Source organism: Rhinatrema bivittatum, chromosome 4 (genome assembly GCF_901001135.1).
Source record: "Rhinatrema bivittatum chromosome 4, aRhiBiv1.1, whole genome shotgun sequence".
NCBI classification, from domain to species: domain Eukaryota; kingdom Metazoa; phylum Chordata; class Amphibia; order Gymnophiona; family Rhinatrematidae; genus Rhinatrema; species Rhinatrema bivittatum.
Window position 1 is genome coordinate 250,556,933 of NC_042618.1, and position 20,492 is coordinate 250,577,424.

The 20,492-nt window shown below is 45.2% G+C and overlaps 1 long non-coding RNA gene across 1 annotated transcript in view; it reads left to right on the top strand.

The window, feature by feature from the left end:
- LOC115090646 overlaps nt 1–20,492 on the top strand; it is a 57,957-nt gene that overhangs the window by 35,888 nt on the left and 1,577 nt on the right. The window contains exon 4 of the long non-coding RNA XR_003856440.1: nt 20,278–20,368. This is a non-coding gene — a long non-coding RNA (uncharacterized LOC115090646). The remainder of the gene's footprint in view (nt 1–20,277; nt 20,369–20,492) is intronic.

The following is a 20,492-nucleotide window of genomic DNA, read 5'->3' on the forward strand; positions in this document are numbered from 1 at the left end:
CCACTGGACTATAGGATCCAGATAGAAATGCCACTGCTTGTTTCGGTGTATCTTCTTGATTTACAAAAGCAGCCCATGTGTTTCCCATGTCTCGGACCCATATATGCACTTTCAGCCTGGGGTCTACAGTACCTAAGGGTTCAGCCTGTAGTAAAGTCTGTAATACATCTTGTATTACCATTTCGTCATCTTCAGTCAATTTTATTTGCGCATTAGAACCAGTACCAGCCGGTACCTGTAAGTGCCTCAGTAGAGGAGAAATGCGCGCTGAATAACTTGGTATCCATTGTCGACAGTAATTAAAAGTTCCCAATAAACCTCGTAATTGCTTTAAATTCTGGGGAAACTCCTGTTTCTGTAGTTCTAACAATAGGTCCTTTGTTATGTGTTTAGTAGCTGAGGATATTATTTGACCTAGAAAATTTACTTGAGTCTTAGCTAATACACATTTCTGTTGATTACATTTATATCCTGCCTCACCAAGCCTTTGTAATAATTTAAATGTCCATTCACAACATTCTATTTTAGTTTCAGCAGAAAGCAATATGTCATCAACATATGTAAATAAAGATACTGATTTAGGTAAAATACTTCTGAACTGCTCTAGATCCTTGTTCAATTGTTTTGAAAATACAGTCGGGCTATCTGTAAAACCTTGGGGCATGCGTGCCCACCGATAAGCTTTTGTGCCTAATACAAAAGATGTTAGATCACGAGAAGCAGTATGTAGAGGAATTGCAAAGAATGCATTAGATAAATCAATGACAGAGTTGAACTTATATATGGGCTGTGTTTGTAATAATGTCAGAGGATTAGCACAAACTGGATATTGTGGAATCACTATATCATTCAATGCACGTAAATCATGAACAATTCTGACATCATTTTCTCCTTTTGGCACAGGGAACAAAGGAGTATTATAGGGTGACTGTGATTCTTCAATAATACCATGTTTTAACAATCTAGCAATATGTTTCATAGTAGGTTCCATTAATTTTTCTTTTACTGGATAAGGGCTCACATTTGGTCCCAGCTCATATGGTACTGTTTTAATTCGATAAGCCGGAGCTGTTTTTGCTCTACCATAAGGAGCCTCTTCTGTGCTCCATAAATCTAAAGGTAGTTGATCCCATTTCCATTCATCCGGGATTTCATTCTCCTCCTCACCTCCTATTGAAGTGAGTAATGAAAGGAGGCTTTTAGATGCTGGGATTTTAAAGGTGAGAGTTAATCCAAATTGAGTAAGTAAGTCTCGTCCTAGTAAATTTACAGGGCAATGTTCAGCAATTAAGAATTTAACTGAAGCTTCTCTTTTACCTTGTGTAGTGTCAATTACTACTGGGGTTAATTCAGTTAAATGTTTTTTACTGGGCTTGCCATCAAAGCCAATAGTGATGTTTGTTTCAATGGATCTTTTTACAGCGCTTGGTTTAACACAAATAACAGATGATGTAGCGCCTGTATCAATCAAAAATTGCATTGGAACCTGCTGAGGACCTACTAATAATTGCACAAACGGCTCTGAATTCTGTAAAAACACAGTATCTCCCTGCATTATTCCTTCATTCCCCGCAGGCTGTCAATAGTTACCTTGGCCCCACACAGGGAATTGTGAGGGCTGTTGGCCAGCCTGTAACTGATCTGGTGCAGATAACGGCGGCGGTGTCTGCAATGTTTGGTTAAGCGGCGGCGGTGTCTGTAAAAATGTTTGTTGTGTGTGATCAGGGACTCCTGATCGCCTGCATTCAGTTGCATAGTGTCCAAATGACTGGCAATTCCAACACTGCACATGAGCTCTTCTATCAGGGGACGGTCTATTCATTATCCCTTGTGCAAAACCTCTTCCTCCCCTTCCCCTTCGCATCCCTCGACCTCGGGGGATATAGGAGGGATATGCTCCCTGATATATTCCTGCATACGGGGTACGCGGTGGACCCTGTATTACATAACAATCCTGTATATCACTGCCTTGTAGGTTTACTGTAGCCTGATTTCTTTGTGTTTTCATATTCTTTTTCTCCTCTAAGTCCGCTATCTGTAATGTCATTAATTTGCTAGCCATTTTCTGTTGCTCTTTATTAGAAGTTCTTATCATTTTGCAATGCACTGAGGCGAAATGCATTAAAGTGTTTCTCACCTCTGGCCATGTTTTTGTTGAAAGTGCCACAACATTATTCAAATTAGTCTGCATATTTGCAGGCAAAGTAGCATAGAATAAATGTAAAAATACAGGGATGTTTGGCTGTATATCAGCATCCTGCCCGGTTTGTGCCTTATACATGTCCATACATTTTGTCAAGTGCATTGCAAAATCAGTTAAGCCATCCCACTTGGCTGCGGTGATGGCTGTAAAATCTATGCTGGTAGGATACAGGACATTTAAAGCATTTACCAAATCTATCCTGTCCTGTCCCTGAAAAGGAAGTCCATCAGCAATATGAGTTATAAGTCGTGGACGTGCGCTTACTGCTGATAGTTGCGGTAAACTAATGCCGCAAGCTGCACATAGCGCCTTAAAATCCCCTATGGCTAAATGTGTTCCGGCCGTATTAGTATCTATTGCCTCGAGCCAGAGCCTTGCTCCTTTATGTATACTAGGCAATTTTTGTATAATCGTACTAATATCTACTGGTGTATATGGTTTATAAGCTGCAGTGGGTGGCTGTTGCCCATTATCTCTTAGGAAGATAGGAAATTCCAAATTATCTTTCTTGTTTCTTATTCCCTTAAAGGGTGGCGAGTTTAAATCTTGTATACATTTTAACCATATGTCTAGACCTTTCTGAATATATTCCAAATCTTCTGACTCCTTACAATATTTGCTGATTAATTCCCTTATTTCTGCAAGCTGTGCTTCATTTACTGGCCCTTCTGGGTGGCAAGGAATGTTTATATTTGCATTGCTTAATCCTGTCTTAACAGTGGTCCACCATGGAGCCCCATATGAACCTTCCTCAATCATTTTAATCCTTTCTTTAATTATCTCTGGTGACAAGGATGACCCTTCCTCTTTTTCGAGCCATTTCTGATAAAGAACTCTGGGGGGCACCTGATAACACATCAGCCCGTAATTGCTGACAGTCCTTGCCATTGGCGGGTGTCAGGTGTACTAATCCCTTAATTTTAAAATTATCTGTCCCAGGGAAAAACTCAGCAGTTTCCCGTTCAAATTTAGCTGCTTGTTCCAAATCCGGATATAAGGGTTTAGGCTTTTGTACAGGCCCTTTCAACGGACCATAGCCTGCTGGTATGGGCAATAAAATTTCGTGATTACTGTCTTCCAGCAGGGGACATGTAGTCACATATGGGGGCGGATTTAGGGATTTTGATCCTATTTCACCTATAACCTTATTTTTCTTTTTTATTTCTTTATCAGCTGTATATAAGTCACCTGTCACTGAAAATAAATTCCACACATGCAGATGTTTCTCTAGACTATTTTTCTTTTTATTATCTTGTAGGAATGTTAACAATGGCAATAGATGACTAAGTTTCAAAGATCCTTCCATGGGCCAGGAAAGAAAGGAATCTTTAGCAGAGTATTGACCCCATTTGTCATTTGTTTTCTTAATAAGGTCTTTATCAAATGGAAATAAATTAATTACATGCTGGACAGCCGTACATGTATCATCACTGTTAACATATAATGTATGTAACGTGTTAGGCTGTCCTAATTGTCCTTCTGGGACCCTTTTAGGGGTTGGGTGTGTGTTAACCATTTTAAACTGTCGTTTACTTAGGCTACGCACATATAACTGTATATAGTAACCGAGACAAAATAAGAACACAAAATATATACACGCTAATATCAACCCACACAGTAAATACAAGAAAAACAACAATTGCTGCAGTGTTAAAACCTCAGGCGCCTTTTCTCAAAACTATCACCACGATTCACACAGGACTTTTAGCTTTAATTACCGATTACTCCTGGGCTGCAGTTGATCAATCTGAGCCCTAGAAGCTAATTGATAACTACTATTTGTTCCAAACCACAAGATTTCAGTTAACCTTGCTGCTAAATGCAGCTACTCTTTGTTCCCGTTTGATCTTATCTTACTTCATATGCACAAACTTTCTTCACAGATACCCTTTCTCAGATCTGTTATCTTCACAGATACCCTTTCTCAGATCTGTTATCTTGTTATCTCATGCTCATCCTGTGACTCACTTGTTGACGTTTCACCTGGATTCTGCTAATGTGTGTGTTGCTTTGCAAAACTAGGCCATAGTTCATATGTTGCTTTGCAAAACTAGGCCATAGTTCACCATAGCTTCTTCTTCTTTCTTCAGAGCCTTAATTCATTTTGAGGCCTCTGGTATTTTTTCCATCAGCATGTTCTACATTAACTAGCACCACTACCAAGGGGCACTAGAACAAGACCAATCTAAAATAGATATGATTGTTCCATTGATTTACCTGGGACAAACATAACTACAAGTCCCTGCATGCAACAGAGTAGATTAGCCTGTTACTTATGACAGAGAGCCATACTGCAACCCTATCCATAACACCTTCCCCAACTATAACTCCTCCACAACTCCTACAGACTATCCTACAAAAACTCCCCTCCCACACAGACCTTATCTTCTCCATACTACACTTCTACACACTGCACACTCTCCACTCCTCTCCTCTCCACTTCTTCTCTCCTCCACACACCACCTAAATCTTTTTTTTTCTCCAGTCTCTCTTCCCCTACACATGCAGACCTCTCCCCCACACACCCCAATGGGCCATCTCTCTTCCTCATTATTCCCCACACTACAGACTTATCTTTTACCTAGTCTCCTCCAGAAACTTTCTGTCAACCACAACCCCCTATGGATCTTCTCTCCTCCATGATCTTTCTCCCCAGCCATGGATCTTTCCCTCTACTACCCCCATTAATGTGGAACTTTGCTTCCCCACAGCACCTCCCCTGTGAACTTTTATTTATGAAGCAGGGAGTCATTCCAAGGCCTGAATATGATGGTGTTGATGATGGCAGCAGCAGATTATGAAAATACACAAGCCAGGAAGTGAGTCAGCATATGCTCCCTTGCCAGACCCATTGTGGCTCTGCCCCCTCATAGCTCCATAGAGGAGGTGGGGCCTGGGAGCAGAGCATGTGCTGGCTCAGTTTCCAGCTGTGTGCTTTGTTGTTGCCAGAGTCAGGCTTCAGAACAACCTGTTGCGATGCTGCTTGTGGCTATGCCCACAAGCAGCCTCTTACCTTGCAGCATGGCCTGGAGGCTGCTGCTGCTGGCGCTGACCGCTGCCTTCTCCCCGCGGCCTGGAGGCCGCTGCGATCACTACTGCCTCCTGCGGCCCGAGCGCTGTCCCATCCGCTCTTCATGGCCTGAAGGCCGCTGCCGAACCAGCCACTCTCGCTGCGGCCCGGAGGCCACCGCTGATGCTTCTCCCTGTATGGCCTGGAGGCCGCTGCCAGCACCATTCCTTTCACAGCCAGGAGGCCGCTGCCGCTGCTCCTCTTCTGCAGCCCAGAGGCCACTGCCGACCAGGTCCTCTTCCATGGCCTGGAGGTCAACCCGGAGCTCCTCTTCCTGCAGCAGGAGGCCACCATCCCTTTCCTTCTTCACGGCAGGGAGCCGCCTACGTCAGGGCCTTCCCTCATGGCACAGACACTGTCGCCACGGGATGTGAATCGTGTCCTCGATCGTCTTAACGATCGATTTCGGCTGGGAGGGGGAGGGAATCGTATTGTTGCCGTTTGGGGGGGTAAAATATCGTGAAAAATCGTTAAAAATCGAAAATCGGCACATTAAAACCCCCTAAAACCCACCCCCAACCCTTTAAATTAAATCCCCCACCCTCCCGAACCCCCCCCCCAAATAACTTAAATAACCTGCGGGTCCAGCGGCGGTCCGGAACGGGCTCCTGCTCCTGAATCTTGTCGTCTTCAGCCGGCGCCATTTTCCAAAATGGCGCCGAAAAATGGCGGCGGCCATAGACGAAAAAGATTGGACGGCAGGAGGTCCTTCCGGACCCCCGCTGGACTTTTGGCAAGTCTCGTGGGGGTCAGGAGGCCCCCCACAAGCTGGCCAAAAGTTCCTGGAGGTCCAGCGGGGGTCAGGGAGCAATTTCCCGCCGCGAATCGTTTTCGTACGGAAAATGGCGCCGGCAGGAGATCGACTGCAGGAGGTCGTTCAGCGAGGCGCCGGAACCCTCGCTGAACGACCTCCTGCAGTCGATCTCCTGCCGGCGCCATTTTCCGTACGGAAAATGGCGCCGGCCATACGCGTATGGCCAGCGCCATTTTCCGTACGAAAACGATTCGCGGCGGGAAATCGCTCCCTGACCCCCGCTGGACCTCCAGGAACTTTTGGCCAGCTTGTGGGGGGCCTCCTGACCCCCACGAGACTTGCCAAAAGTCCAGCGGGGGTCCGGAAGGACCTCCTGCCGTCCAATCTTTTTCGTCTATGGCCGCCGCCATTTTTCGGCGCCATTTTGGAAAATGGCGCCGGCTGAAGACGACAAGGAGCAGGAGCCCGTTCCGGACCGCTGCCGTTCCGGACCGCCGCTGGACCCGCAGGTTATTTAAGTTATTGGGTGGGGGATTTAATTTAAAGGGTCGGGGGTGGGTTTTAGGGGGTTTTAGTGTGCCGGCTCACGATTCTAACGATTTATAACGATAAATCGTTAGAATCTGTATTGTATTGTGTTCCATAACGGTTTAAGACGATATTAAAATTATCGGACGATAATTTTAATCATCCTAAAACGATTCACATCCCTACTCTCCATGGTCCTGCCTTCCTCCTAGGCATGTGGCTGTGCCTGTCTTCATTATTTAAAGGCCCACGGTGGGTAGTCCTCCACGGTCCCTCCTGATGACATTTCCAAGGTGTCTCCACTTCAGCCCTATAAAGAGGGCCTTCTGTCAGTCTGTCATTGTCTTCACAAGGAGCTAATCAGCTCCTGGATTCTCCATTCTAGCTCTTCGATCCAGGAGACCTCCGTGAACCTTCCTCGCTTCTTCAAGGCATTCTGTCATTCGTTGGAATTCCCTTGTCTTCATCTGTGGTTCCTGATCCTTCGTCTCCATCTTCATTTGTACTTCCTGGTCTCTCATTGGATCCTGTGTCCTTGTCTTCAGATGTTCCTGATGTCCTCATCTTCAGAGATCCCTATTGTCCTCATCTCCAGAGGTCCCTGATGTCCAGATGTCCTAGATGTCCAGATGCCCTGATGTGCCCGATGTTCTATGTTCCAGACTTGATCCTGATGTATCCGAATTCTGAGTTCCAAGTTCCAAGTTCTGCGTCTTGAATCCTGATGTCCTATGTTCCAGTCCTGATCCTGATATCCTTCTCATCAGTAGCGCTAGCCTCTGGAAGACCCTTGCTTTTAATGTTCTGAGTTCCAAATTCCGAATTCCAAGTTCCGAGTTTTGAATCCTGAGTCTTGTATCTTCTTCCCGGTCTTCAGAGTACCTCGTGCCTGCTTCTGTCCTTGACCTAGATCCTGAGCCTTTATCTTCATCTCAGTATCCAGAGTCCTTATCCTCATCTGAGTATCTTGAGTCCATATCCTCATCCGAGTATCCTGAGTCATCGTCTGACTATCCTGAGTCTACATCTGAGCATCCTGTATCTCCATCCACGTCTGAGCATCCTGTATCTCCTCATCTCGTCCAAGTCTCCAAGTGTCCTCATCTCATCCAAGTTCCAAGTATCCTCGTCTTGTTCAAGTCGTGTCCAAATCTCCAAGTGATCATAATATGTGGCAATAGTGATCATAATATGATCAAATTTGATTTAATGACTGGAAAAGGAACAGTGTGCAAATCCAAGGCTCTTGTGCTAAACTTTCAAAAGGGAAACTTTGATAAAATGAGAAAAATTGTTAGAAAAAAACTGAAAGGAGCAGCTACAAAAGTAAAAAATGTCCAAGAGGCGTGGTCATTGTTAAAAAATACCATTCTAGAAGCACAGTCCAGGTGTATTCCACACATTAAGAAAGGTGGAAAGAAGGCAAAACGATTACCGGCATGGTTAAAAGGGGAGGTGAAAGAAGCTATTTTAACCAAAAGATCTTCATTCAAAAATTGGAAGAAGGATCCAACAGAAGAAAATAGGATAAAGCATAAACATTGGCAAGTTAAATGTAAGACATTGATAAGACAGGCTAAGAGAGAATTTGAAAAGAAGTTGGCTGTAGAGTCAAAAACTCACAGTAAAAACTTTTTTAAATATATCCGAAGCAGAAAGCCTGTGAGGGAGTTGGACCGTTAAATGATCGAGGTGTTAAAGGGGCACTTAGAGAAGATAAGGCCATAGCGGAAAGATTAAATGATTTCTTTGCTTCGGTGTTTACTGAAGAGGATGTTGGGGAGGTACCCGTAATGGAGAAGGTTTTCATGGGTAATGATTCAGATGGACTGAATCAAATCACGGTGAACCTAGAAGATGTGGTAGGCCTGATTGACAAACTGAAGAGTAGTAAATCACCTGGACCGGATGGTATACACCCCAGAGTTCTGAAGGAACTAAAAAATGAAATTTCAGACCAATTAGTAAAAATTTGTAACTTATCATTAAAATCATCCATTGTACCTGAAGACTGGAGGATAGCAAATGTAACCCCAATATTTAAAAAGGGCTCCAGGGGCGATCCGGGAAACTACAGACCGGTTAGCCTGACTTCAATGCCAGGAAAAATAGTGGAAAGTGTTCTAAACATCAAAATCACAGAACATATAGAAAGACATGGTTTAATGGAACAAAGTCAGCATGGCTTTACCCAGGGCAAGTCTTGCCTCACAAATCTGCTTCACTTTTTTGAAGGAGTTAACAAACATGTGGATAAAGGTGAACTGGTAGATATAGTATACTTGGATTTTCAGAAGGCGTTTGACAAAGTTCCTCATGAGAGGCTTCTAGGAAAAGTAAAAAGTCATGGGATAGGTGGCGATGTCCTTTCGTGGATTGCAAACTGGCTAAAAGACAGGAAACAGAGTAGGATTAAATGGACAATTTTCTCAGTGGAAGGGAGTGGACAGTGGAGTGCCTCAGGGATCTGTATTGGGACCCTTACTTTTCAATATATTTATAAATGATCTGGAAAGAAATATGACGAGTGAGATAATCAAATTTGCAGATGACACAAAATTGTTCAGAGTAGTTAAATCACAAGCAGATTGTGATAAATTGCAGGAAGACCTTGTGAGGCTGGAAAATTGGGCATCCAAATGGCAGATGAAATTTAATGTGGATAAGTGCAAGGTGATGCATATAGGGAAAAATAACCTATGCTATAATTACACAATGTTGGGTTCCTTATTAGGTGCTACAACCCAAGAAAGAGATCTAGGTGTCATAGTGGATAACACATTGAAATTGTCGGTACAGTGTGCTGTGGCAGTCAAAAAAGCAAACAGAATGTTGGGAATTATTAGAAAGGGAATGGTGAATAAAACGGAAAATGTCATAATGCCTCTGTATCGCTCCATGGTGAAACCGCACCTTGAATATTGTGTACAATTCTGGTCGCCGCATCTCAAAAAAGATATAATTGCGATGGAGAAGGTACAGAGAAGGGCTACCAAAATAAGTGGAATGAAACAACTCCCCTATGAGGAAAGACTAAAGAGGTTAGGACTTTTCAGCTTGGAGAAGAGACGACTGAGGGGGGAAATGATAGAGGTGTTTAAAATCATGAGAGGTCTAGAACGGGTAGATGTGAATCAGTTATTTACTTTTTGGATAGTAGAAAGACTAGGAGGCACTCCATGAAGTTAGCATGGGGCACATTTAAAACTAATCGGAGAAAGTTCTTTTTTACTCAACGCACAATTAAACTCTGGAATTTGTTGCCAGAGGATGTGGTTAGTGCAATTAGTATAGCTGTGTTTAAAAAAGGATTGGATAAGTTCTTGGAGGAGAAGTCCATTACCTGCTATTAAGTTCACTTAGAGAATAGCCACTGCCATTACCAATGGTAACATGGAATAGACTTAATTTTTGGGTACTTCCCAGGTTCTTATGGCCTGGATTGGCCACTGTTGGAAACAGGATGCTGGGCTTGATGGACCCTTGGTCTGACCCAGTATGGCATTTTCTTATGTTCTTATGTTCCTATGTCTTGTTCCAAGCTCCAGTACCATCGCCTATCATCGACCTCTGTCCGTCCTGTCGCATCTGCCGTTCCCACACGGCAGGTCCAAAAGGGCTATCGAGTGGCTTGAGGGCAACCCAGAGACCAACGTTGCTGGGTATCTCTCGATGTGCTCAGCTTCGGCAGAGATCAAGGCTCTTGGTGGTCAGCCTGTCCACCCATGCTAGGATATGTCTTGCCTGCCTCAGTGCTTCCACGGAGCACCTCTGCAGTCATACCGTGATCCAAGGGCACACCAATTTCACTGGAATCGGGACCGCTCCATAGTGCTCCCGCAGCACAACCCCCTGCTTTATAAGTGAAGGTCTGCTGTGGAGGGGACAGCAGCAATGGTGGCAGTAAGGATAAGCACTCTAGGAAGGGGAAGAGGGTTTGCTGGGTTGGAAGCCAGCACAAAATACCAGCAATTATATCTCTCTGCATATCCTTCTTGGAACACAATTTGGGTCTGCCAATAGTTTCATGTTAAGAGTTACCCACTTTAAAATGTTCTCTAATTCACTAGGGATGTGAATCGTTTTTCAACGATTAAAATTATCGTCCGATAATGTTTATATCGTCTTAAATCGTTATAGAACACGATACAATAGAAATTCTAACGATTTATCGTTAAAAATCGTTAAATCGTGTTAGTGCGCACTAACTCGAGTTAGTGCGCACTAACTCCCCATTAGTGCGCACTAACTCGATTTAGTGCACACTAACTGAAAATGATACAAATAAACACTTTCCAGGTCACTGAAGGTCAGTTAGGAATGAATATGTGTTCCTATTGGCTGGCTGCCCTCTTATCTATTGATATTACCAAGGTTACCACTGAGGTGATGGTTGGGGGGATGGGAAATGGAACTGGAAACTAACGAACACCAACAGAAAATGAAACAAAGTGTTCACACTTCCCAGGTCAGTAAAGGTCACTTAGGAATGAATATGTATGTATGTATTCCTATTGGCTGGCTGTGCTCTTATTTATTGATGTTACCAATATGGTTGGGGGGATGTGAAATGGAAACAGTTGGAAGCTTGACAAAAAAAGTAATGTAATGATCAGCACTCACGTGACTAGAACTTGTTTGTTTATTATTTTTGTTAGCAGGCACCTGAAATGCTAGTGCATGTTGAATTTGCCAATCACTGTGCATTTTAGAAAGGTGGTCCTGGCTGGAACTGTACACAGTTCAAATATATGTAATTGATTGTTGGTAAGTGTATTTTTTAAGTAGCCACACTGGCACCAGTATGTTTACTTTTCCTCCTACTTAACTCACTAGCTCAGCTTTGTAAGAAGGGCTTCTCTGCTTGTGTGTTGTTTTTGTTTGGTGTGAGGAGAGCAGAAACATCAGATCTTTATTCAATCTACTACAGTCATCTCTTACAGTGCCCTATCCCTATTAATACCAGGAGTGTTGTGATCTTCCTGCACACAGTGCCCTAACCCTGATACCAGTCTGAGACAGCTCCCTCCCTGCATTACTAGTGAGAGGCTGGCTTCACAGACAGGGGGGAGCTGCCTGACCCTCACTCCTGACTTCCCCCATGTCCCAGCTAGTGAATGGTGTGTGGGTGAGGGGGGGGGGGAGGATGGTGAAGTCTGAGACAGCTCCCTCCCTGCATTACTAGTGAGAGGCTGGCTTCACAGACAGGGGGGAGCTGCCTGACCCTCACTCCTGACTTCCCCCATGTCCCAGCTAGTGAATGGTGTGTGGGTGAGGGGGGGGGGGGGGAGGATGGTGAAGTCTGAGACAGCTCCCTCCCTGCATTACTAGTGAGAGGCTGGCTTCGCAGACAGGGGGGAGCTGCCTGACCCTCACTCCTGACTTCCCCCATGTCCCAGCTAGTGAATGGTGTGTGGGTGAGGGGGGGGGAGGATGGTGAAGTCTGAGACAGCTCCCTCCCTGCATTACTAGTGAGAGGCTGGCTTCACAGACAGGGGGGAGCTGCCTGACCCTCACTCCTGACTTCCCCCATGTCCCAGCTAGTGAATGGTGTGTGGGTGAGGGGGGGGGGGAGGATGGTGAAGTCTGAGACAGCTCCCTCCCTGCATTACTAGTGAGAGGCTGGCTTCACAGACAGGGGGGAGCTGCCTGACCCTCACTCCTGACTTCCCCCATGTCCCAGCTAGTGAATGGTGTGTGGGTGAGGGGGGGGGGGGGAGGATGGTGAAGTCTGAGACAGCTCCCTCCCTGCATTACTAGTGAGAGGCTGGCTTCACAGACAGGGGGGAGCTGCCTGACCCTCACTCCTGACTTCCCCCATGTCCCAGCTAGTGAATGGTGTGTGGGTGAGGGGGGGGGGGAGGATGGTGAAGTCTGAGACAGCTCCCTCCCTGCATTACTAGTGAGAGGCTGGCTTCGCAGACAGGGGGGAGCTGCCTGACCCTCACTCCTGACTTCCCCCATGTCCCAGCTAGTGAATGGTGTGTGGGTGAGGGGGGGGGGGGAGGATGGTGAAGTCTGAGACAGCTCCCTCCCTGCATTACTAGTGAGAGGCTGGCTTCACAGACAGGGGGGAGCTGCCTGACCCTCACTCCTGACTTCCCCCATGTCCCAGCTAGTGAATGGTGTGTGGGTGAGGGGGGGGGGGAGGATGGTGAAGTCTGAGACAGCTCCCTCCCTGCATTACTAGTGAGAGGCTGGCTTCGCAGACAGGGGGGAGCTGCCTGACCCTCACTCCTGACTTCCCCCATGTCCCAGCTAGTGAATGGTGTGTGGGTGAGGGGGGGGGGGGGAGGATGGTGAAGTCTGAGACAGCTCCCTCCCTGCATTACTAGTGAGAGGCTGGCTTCACAGACAGGGGGGAGCTGCCTGACCCTCACTCCTGACTTCCCCCATGTCCCAGCTAGTGAATGGTGTGTGGGTGAGGGGGGGGGGGGGAGGATGGTGAAGTCTGAGACAGCTCCCTCCCTGCATTACTAGTGAGAGGCTGGCTTCACAGACAGGGGGGAGCTGCCTGTCCCTCACTCCTGACTTCCCCCATGTCCCAGCTAGTGAATGGTGTGTGGGTGAGGGGGGGGGGGGAGGATGGTGAAGTCTGAGACAGCTCCCTCCCTGCATTACTAGTGAGAGGCTGGCTTCACAGACAGGGGGGAGCTGCCTGTCCCTCACTCCTGACTTCCCCCATGTCCCAGCTAGTGAATGGTGTGTGGGTGAGGGGGGGGGGGGTGGATGGTGAAGTCTGAGACAGCTCCCTCCCTGCATTACTAGTGAGAGGCTGGCTTCACAGACAGGGGGGAGCTGCCTGACCCTCACTCCTGACTTCCCCCATGTCCCAGCTAGTGAATGGTGTGTGGGTAAGGGGGGGGGGGGGGGGGAGGATGGTGAAGTCTGAGACAGCTCCCTCCCTGCATTACTAGTGAGAGGCTGGCTTCACAGACAGGGGGGAGCTGCCTGACCCTCACTCCTCCGGGGTATTGTGATCTTCCTGCACACAGTGCCCTATCCCTGATACCAGGGGTGTTGTGATCTTCCTGCATGCAGTGCTCTATCCCTATTAATACCAGGAGTGTTGTGATCTTCCTGCATGCAGTGCCCTATCCCTATTAATACCAGGAGTGTTGTGATCTTCCTGCATGCAGTGCCCTATCCCTGATATCGGGATGTGTGCAAGAAGATCACAACACCCCCGGTATCAGGAATAGGGCACTGTGTGCAGGAAGATCACAACACCCCCAGTATCAGGAATAGGGCACTGTGTGCAGGAAGATCACAACACCCCTGGTATTAGGGATAGGGCACTGTGTGCAGGAAGATCACAACACTCCTGGTATTAATAGGGATAGGGCACTGTGTGCAGGAAGATCACAATACCCCTGGTATCAGGGTTAGGGCACAAGTTCTAGTCACATTGACTGATCACATTACTTGTTTTGTCAAGCTACCAACTGTTTCCATTTCCCATCCCCCATATACTGTCAGTAGGAAACTTGGTAACATGAATAAATAAGAGGGCAGCCAATAGGAATACATATTCATTCCTAAACTGACCTTAACTGACCTGAAAAGTGTCAAATTGTATCATTTTCAGTTAGTGCGCACTAACTCCCAGTTAGTGCGCACTAACTCCCGTTAGTGCGCACTAACTCGAGTTAGTGCGCACTAATCGGAAAAAACGATTTTTAACGATTTTTTAACTAAAAAATCGTGCCTAAGACGATTTTCTTGCCCTGCCACACGATTTCTATCGTTAAGACGATATGGAAAACGATTCACATCCCTATAATTCACTGCTTTTAAATGTTGTCTTAATAATAGGTGATTTGTGTGTAGAATGTAACTTATTTAAATTTGCAAAGTAATACTATTTCCCCTTAGAAGTGCATTTTTGTCTTTATCATGTTAACTATGGATCCCAGTTTTCTGAGAAATTTGCTGCAGAACTGGTTCACTGACACAAGTCCTGCGATTTTAAATTTAATGGTGCAGTCGGCCACGTGAGCGACAGGCTCTGACCACGGGAGCCTGGGGAATTCCCGGCGGCTGCAAAGATAGGCAGTGCTGGGTAGCTGCAGGAGCCTGGGGAGCTCCCTGTGCCTTAAGGAAGGTTCAAATGCTGCGGAAATTTTTTTTTTAAAATAAAACAAAAGCCGCTGAATGTAGCTGGGCTCGGAGTGCAGCGGCAGCACTAGGGACGCTGCCACTGCAAGGTTGAGGAGGCAGACAGCATCAGGGCTATAAGCAAAAGCAAAGCCCTGGCGTGTTGTGAGTGCAGGCTCAGGGTTCCTCGCTGATGTCGGGAATAACATCAGTGATAGGCTATCCCAGGAGAGTTCCTAAAGGAAAATTAAAGTTTTAAAAATTAAATAAAAAGTAAACTATTTATTTATTTATTTATTTAACTATTTTATATACCGATATTCGTTTATACATCACATCGGTTTACATTATAACAATTGAACTAAGGAAGGAAGTTACATTATAACACTTCGGGTAACTAAGAGATAACATATTATAACATTTCGGGTAACTAGGAGATAACAAAAGTGGGATGCTCTGGGGTCAGAGAGGGAGGAGGGGATGCAGGCACAGAATAGTACAAAGCCATCGAGGAAAACATTAACTATAACTATTGACATTGTGCTGGCTCAATAGAAAACATCCAAGTTCCCTTCATCCAGGCAGCTAACTTTCCTTCCCAATCAGTCTTCAGACAAAGATCCTTTAAATTTTAAATTATTTATTGTACAGATAATTTTTCATTACTTACAATTGTTGCTTCCAAACGTATAGCCTCAGGCAAAGACCTTTGTAGCTGGAGATAGGCAGGAGAAGGGAGTATGGAGTTTCTTGGGATGCAGGGTAAGAAGACAAAGGGGTTCTGAAGCTGATTTAATCTTTAGAATTAAAGCGATAGGAAGAAATGTAAAAAAGCTGATCGTATCACAGAGGTTGCAGGCACTTCTAGTTTTGAGGCAGCATGGCTGAGACTAGCTAACAGTCTTTGAGAGTGATTACAGGAAACGTCCCCACAAGCTGGGGCTAGAGGGCGAGATCCAATGGTAGCTAGCTTAGGATCCATGTGACACGGGGGGGGGGGGGGGGGTGGGGGGGACATGAAGGGCAGTCCCTTGAGCCAATAAGGCACTTAAGAAGACTCAAGTTAGATTGAGAGGGCATACAGACCCTTCCCAAGTGAGAAAAAGCATAGGATGAAGGGAACTTCTCTTAAGGGCAAGCTCCCTTAAAGGCAAGGCTCACAGGTTTCTATCGTGGGTTACAAAAAAGGTGTTTCAACACTATATACAGACACAAACATGTACCCACTGCTGGGACAGAACAGACTTTGTTGAGGAAACATGTGGTTAACATGTTGAATGGGGAGATATAATTCAATCATTAATAGTACTAGAGAGGTTGGCTGGGGACGAGGGGGGGATGAGTGTAAAGGTTATAAAAGATGGTGATTTTGGTGGGGAGCATTTAGAGAGGCTCCCATCTTAGTTACAGGCCCCAGGAAGCACCCTGGTGAGCCTGGCCCAAATAAATGTAATAAACTGCTTCATATTAATAAAAATGAATTTTTTGACAATGTTGTTTAGGGGTTACCTGGCCACATCTAGAGTTTGGGGTCAGAAGTGAATATAAATAGAGTTATCCCGCCTGTTTTTCCCTAGGGGTTCCTGTGATTAAAAAGTGATAAAACAAGTCATTAACTGGGGTTTGATGATGGTGGTTGCCAGATGGGAACATAAAAACATGGTTTTGACCCTTGGATTGGGGAAAAAATGTTTAACATATAAGTTAAAATTATAATTAGCTTTAAAAGTGTTAAAATAACTATTATGATCATAAAAATACACAGGACATTACCTTTATTGAGAAGCTAACCTGAAAATTTGGTGTGGTTTGAAACTGTTAGAATTTAACCGCCTTCCCAGACTCCTTAGGTTCAGTCATTCACTGCATGGCAGGGAGCCACCACTGCATGCTCTAATGTGCATATTACTAGGACCAGGTGAAGAGAAACATAGGGCATGTATGCGCATTTGTGTGCACCATTCTGCACACACTGGCGAGAGAGTTGGGTACACCAGACCATGAGATATGCCATACTAGATCAGACCAAGGGTCCATCAAGCCCATCATCTTGTGTTCAAGGGTCCAAGTCACAAGTACCTGGCAAGTATCCAAACATTAAATAGATCCCAAGCTACTAATCCTTATTGATTAATAGCAGTTTAGGGCCTTCTCCTCCATGAACTTATCAAAACTTTTTTTAAACCCAGTTACATTAACTGCTGTAATCACATCCCCTGGCAATGAATTCCAGAAGTTAACTATGCATTGAATGAAAAAGAATTTTCTCCAAATAAGAAAATAAGATTCCACTTCGGGTAGTCACTCTGATGAAGATATCACACGCTCAAGACTACTTAGCCTGCCTGGACCTGGACTCCTTGCCTTGGCAATAGGTTCCTTGGCTTGTTCTTGGTTCCTGCCTTGTTTGCTGTGTGCCTGGTTCCAGACACTGCTCCTACCTGATTGCTGCCTGTCTTGACCTTGGACTGTTCTGGATTCTGCTTGCTTGCTGCCTGTCTTGACCTTGGATCATTCTGGATTCTGCCTGCTTGCTGCTCAAAATGACCTTGGACCATTCTGGATTCTGCTTGCCCGCTGCCTGCCTTGACCCGGGACTGCTTCCTGGCTTCTACCTGTCCCAGATTGTACCTCAGGATCTGCCTAAGTCCTGCTGATTGTCTGCACCAAGGGCTCAACATGAAGGAACAATGGTTAGTATAGGTGAAGCCTCCCCAGGTCCCTCTTTGGCACTTTCACCTGTGGTCAGGCTCATTTATGTTGCTTCTTGCTGTCTCACCATACAGGGGTCCACATCACCCCCTGTAGTCAGAAAGGGTTTATGGAGTGGCTAGAAGGCTAACCCCTGACACCAGCAAGGGCTGCCCTCCTAACAGAAACTATGTGAGTGGAGTTTTTGTTTGGTTTCACTTAACAAATTTTCCCTATTCATTTCAATGGGCAATGTTAAAAGTGATCAAAAATGAGATCCATCCAGCTCTCAGACAGGGGGAAAAAAACCTTCTTAAGCCTTCCCATATACAATGCCTTGGCAACACCATAGCAATGCCAGACCACCTGTGTCTATGCAAGCAGTTGAGTGATCAGGTCTGCATAGCAATATTAAATTCAGGCAAAGCACATGACGATTTAAGAAGCAAATTACAAAAAATTAATCTAAGAAGCAAGTTTACTAAAAATTATTTTGAAAACTGTTTTCCTTAACCAAGAGGTTTTTAAGTGGTTTCTTAGGAGAATAAGTGGATTTCCTAAAGCAGATAAGTACTATTTTCTAAAAATGACATCAGAGGAGTAGGGATCTCTACTGAGGATTTTCAGTGCGCATTATGCGAGATTGCAAGCAGGGCTCAGCTGGAGTCTGAAAGGGAGAGACCAGGTCATAGGCTCCTGTCACAGAGGCCTAGACTGATTGGAAGAACACCCAAACACCTTAGAAAATACTAGTTTTGTGTGTGACAGTGTGTAAAAGTGGTGTTTATTGTAATTAATATCTTTTCTGAGGTAAGGAATTAGTTAAAATTAAGGTTAATTCTCTATAGCTGACCCACAGTCTTTTGTCAGCTTTGATAATCAGTTGAATGTGAGAAAAGTGGATGACTGATGGTCTGATTCTGATTTAACTAAAATACATTCTACCTCATAGGAAAATATTTAATAAAGTCCCACAGACTTCAAATTGTAGACACTCCACCTGTGGGTAATGGTGTTGCAGTGTTGATTCCAGGACCTGTAGATAAAGGTTCTTCTGTGATGTTTCCTTAGAGGAAAAAAATCTTTGAAATGATTTGTAATACAAAACTCCTAGGGGTGTACATTGATTTTTTTCAGGTTGTTTTTGTCTCGGATTGTTATCTATTTGATTTAATTTTCAAAATGGTTTTCAGGGGGTTATTTCGGGTTTCCCTAATTTCAGAGTTAGTGCGCACTATTGGGACTTAGAGCACGCTAACTGGATGTTACTAACTGAAAATGTTACCAATAAGTTAAAAAATGTCAATTGGAGAGCTGTTCATTAGCTAGAGATATGGTTCTGCAATCCTACTGGCTGTCCTTAGTTACTTGTTTGTGCTCCCAAGATTGCAACGTAGTGTTTGTGGGGGGTTGGCCAGTACCTAGTAACAAGCAAAAACAAAGAAGTGATGTAATAATAGCATCAAGTTCTCGTCAGCAAAAGCAGAAGCATGTAATGCAAATGCATATACTGAATTCGCCAATTCCTTTGTATTTTCGGAAAGGGGCCCTGGCATTTTAGAATACTCATACTTTGAATTCCCCTGGTGTATGTCTCTGTGTTGGGTGGGTTGGTGACTGGTGAAAGGGGAGGTGACTGAGGTAACAGATGGGAGATAGGCTGGTTGGGGTGGTGACTGGTGAAAGAAAGGCAGCTTGTGTGTGTGTAGGTGACCTGTCACCCCAGTCACCCCCCCAGACACACAACAGGCTGCCTCATTCTCCCCAGTCACAACCCCAACCAGTCTCTCTCCCACCTATCACCCCAGTCACTCCCACTCTCACCAGGCACCCCCCACATGCCAGGCTGCCTCTCTTATCAGTCACCACCCTAACTAGTCTCTCTCCCAACTGTCACCCTATAAGTTACCCTAGTCACTTCCCTTCTCACCAGTCACACCCGTACCTATCAGGGAAATTAAAAGTATGCATATCCCAAAATGCCAGAACTCCTTTCCTAAAATACAAAGGGATGGAAAATTCAAAATATGCATTTGCATTACATATTTTTGCTTTTGCTGACTAGAACTTGATAGTATTATTATATCACTTGTTTGTTTACATGTGATACCAGGTAATGGCCATCCCCCCACAAACACCACTTTGAAAACTTGGCAACACAAACACTACCTAAGTAGACAGCCAATGGGAATGCAAAACTATACCTCTACCTAACAAACTGCTCCCCTTATTGGTAACATTTTCAGTTAGTGAGCACTAACATCCAGTTATTGCAGACTGAAATGCCAATTTTAAAACAAGTGCATGTGCGCTCACATGCGCGCTTATGTAAGTGCATGTGGGCAAAGCCCACATGCACTTACATAAGCGCAAAGCCCACTTACATAAGCGCAAAGCCCACATTGTGAAATGCGTGTAGTAATGCTCACATTTATGTGTTCGTATTCTGCATGCAAAGGCACGTGCACAACATATGTTGCACGCACATTTGTGTGTGCAGGTGGCATGCTTCCTTGAGCACCACTCCACTTCCGGATCTAGAGGAGTGTACAAGAGAAAATGCCTCATCTTGCCCAACAGCCCAATTTTACTACCAGGGACATCCAACGCCTGGCATCTCTGGTGGTGGCCAACAAGGCCAACTTGTATTATGTAGCAGGAGAGTGCAGGGACCTGTGGCGCAGGAAACTGGCCTGGATGCAGCTCCACATCTCCTTTAATTATGGTGCATCCTACTCATGTGGGGTAAGTAGAATGTGGCTAATGATGTGGTGAGGGTCAGGCCATACATGAGGGACTATTAGGGGTGGTATTTAGTGTAGTACAGCTACTCACATCTCAATGTGCAGGAATCATTATTAACATACCAGTATGGCACTCACATTGACAACAATCATGCACTAATAATGTATATCATATTTTGATATCCTATAGATAGAGGATTTGAAGAAGAAGGCCAGGGAGCTGCACCTGAAGGGGAGGCATTGACTAGTCTGCCTGCACGCTCGGCAGGATGGGGCTGGAGGTAAGATATTCCTCATGCCAGCTTGGATTGGTTAACAAGCTCCATCTATGTCCTCTCCAAGTCAAGTACCACATTAGTCACGCCCTCCTTTGCCACACTTGGTGTCAGCCTTCACCTTACACTA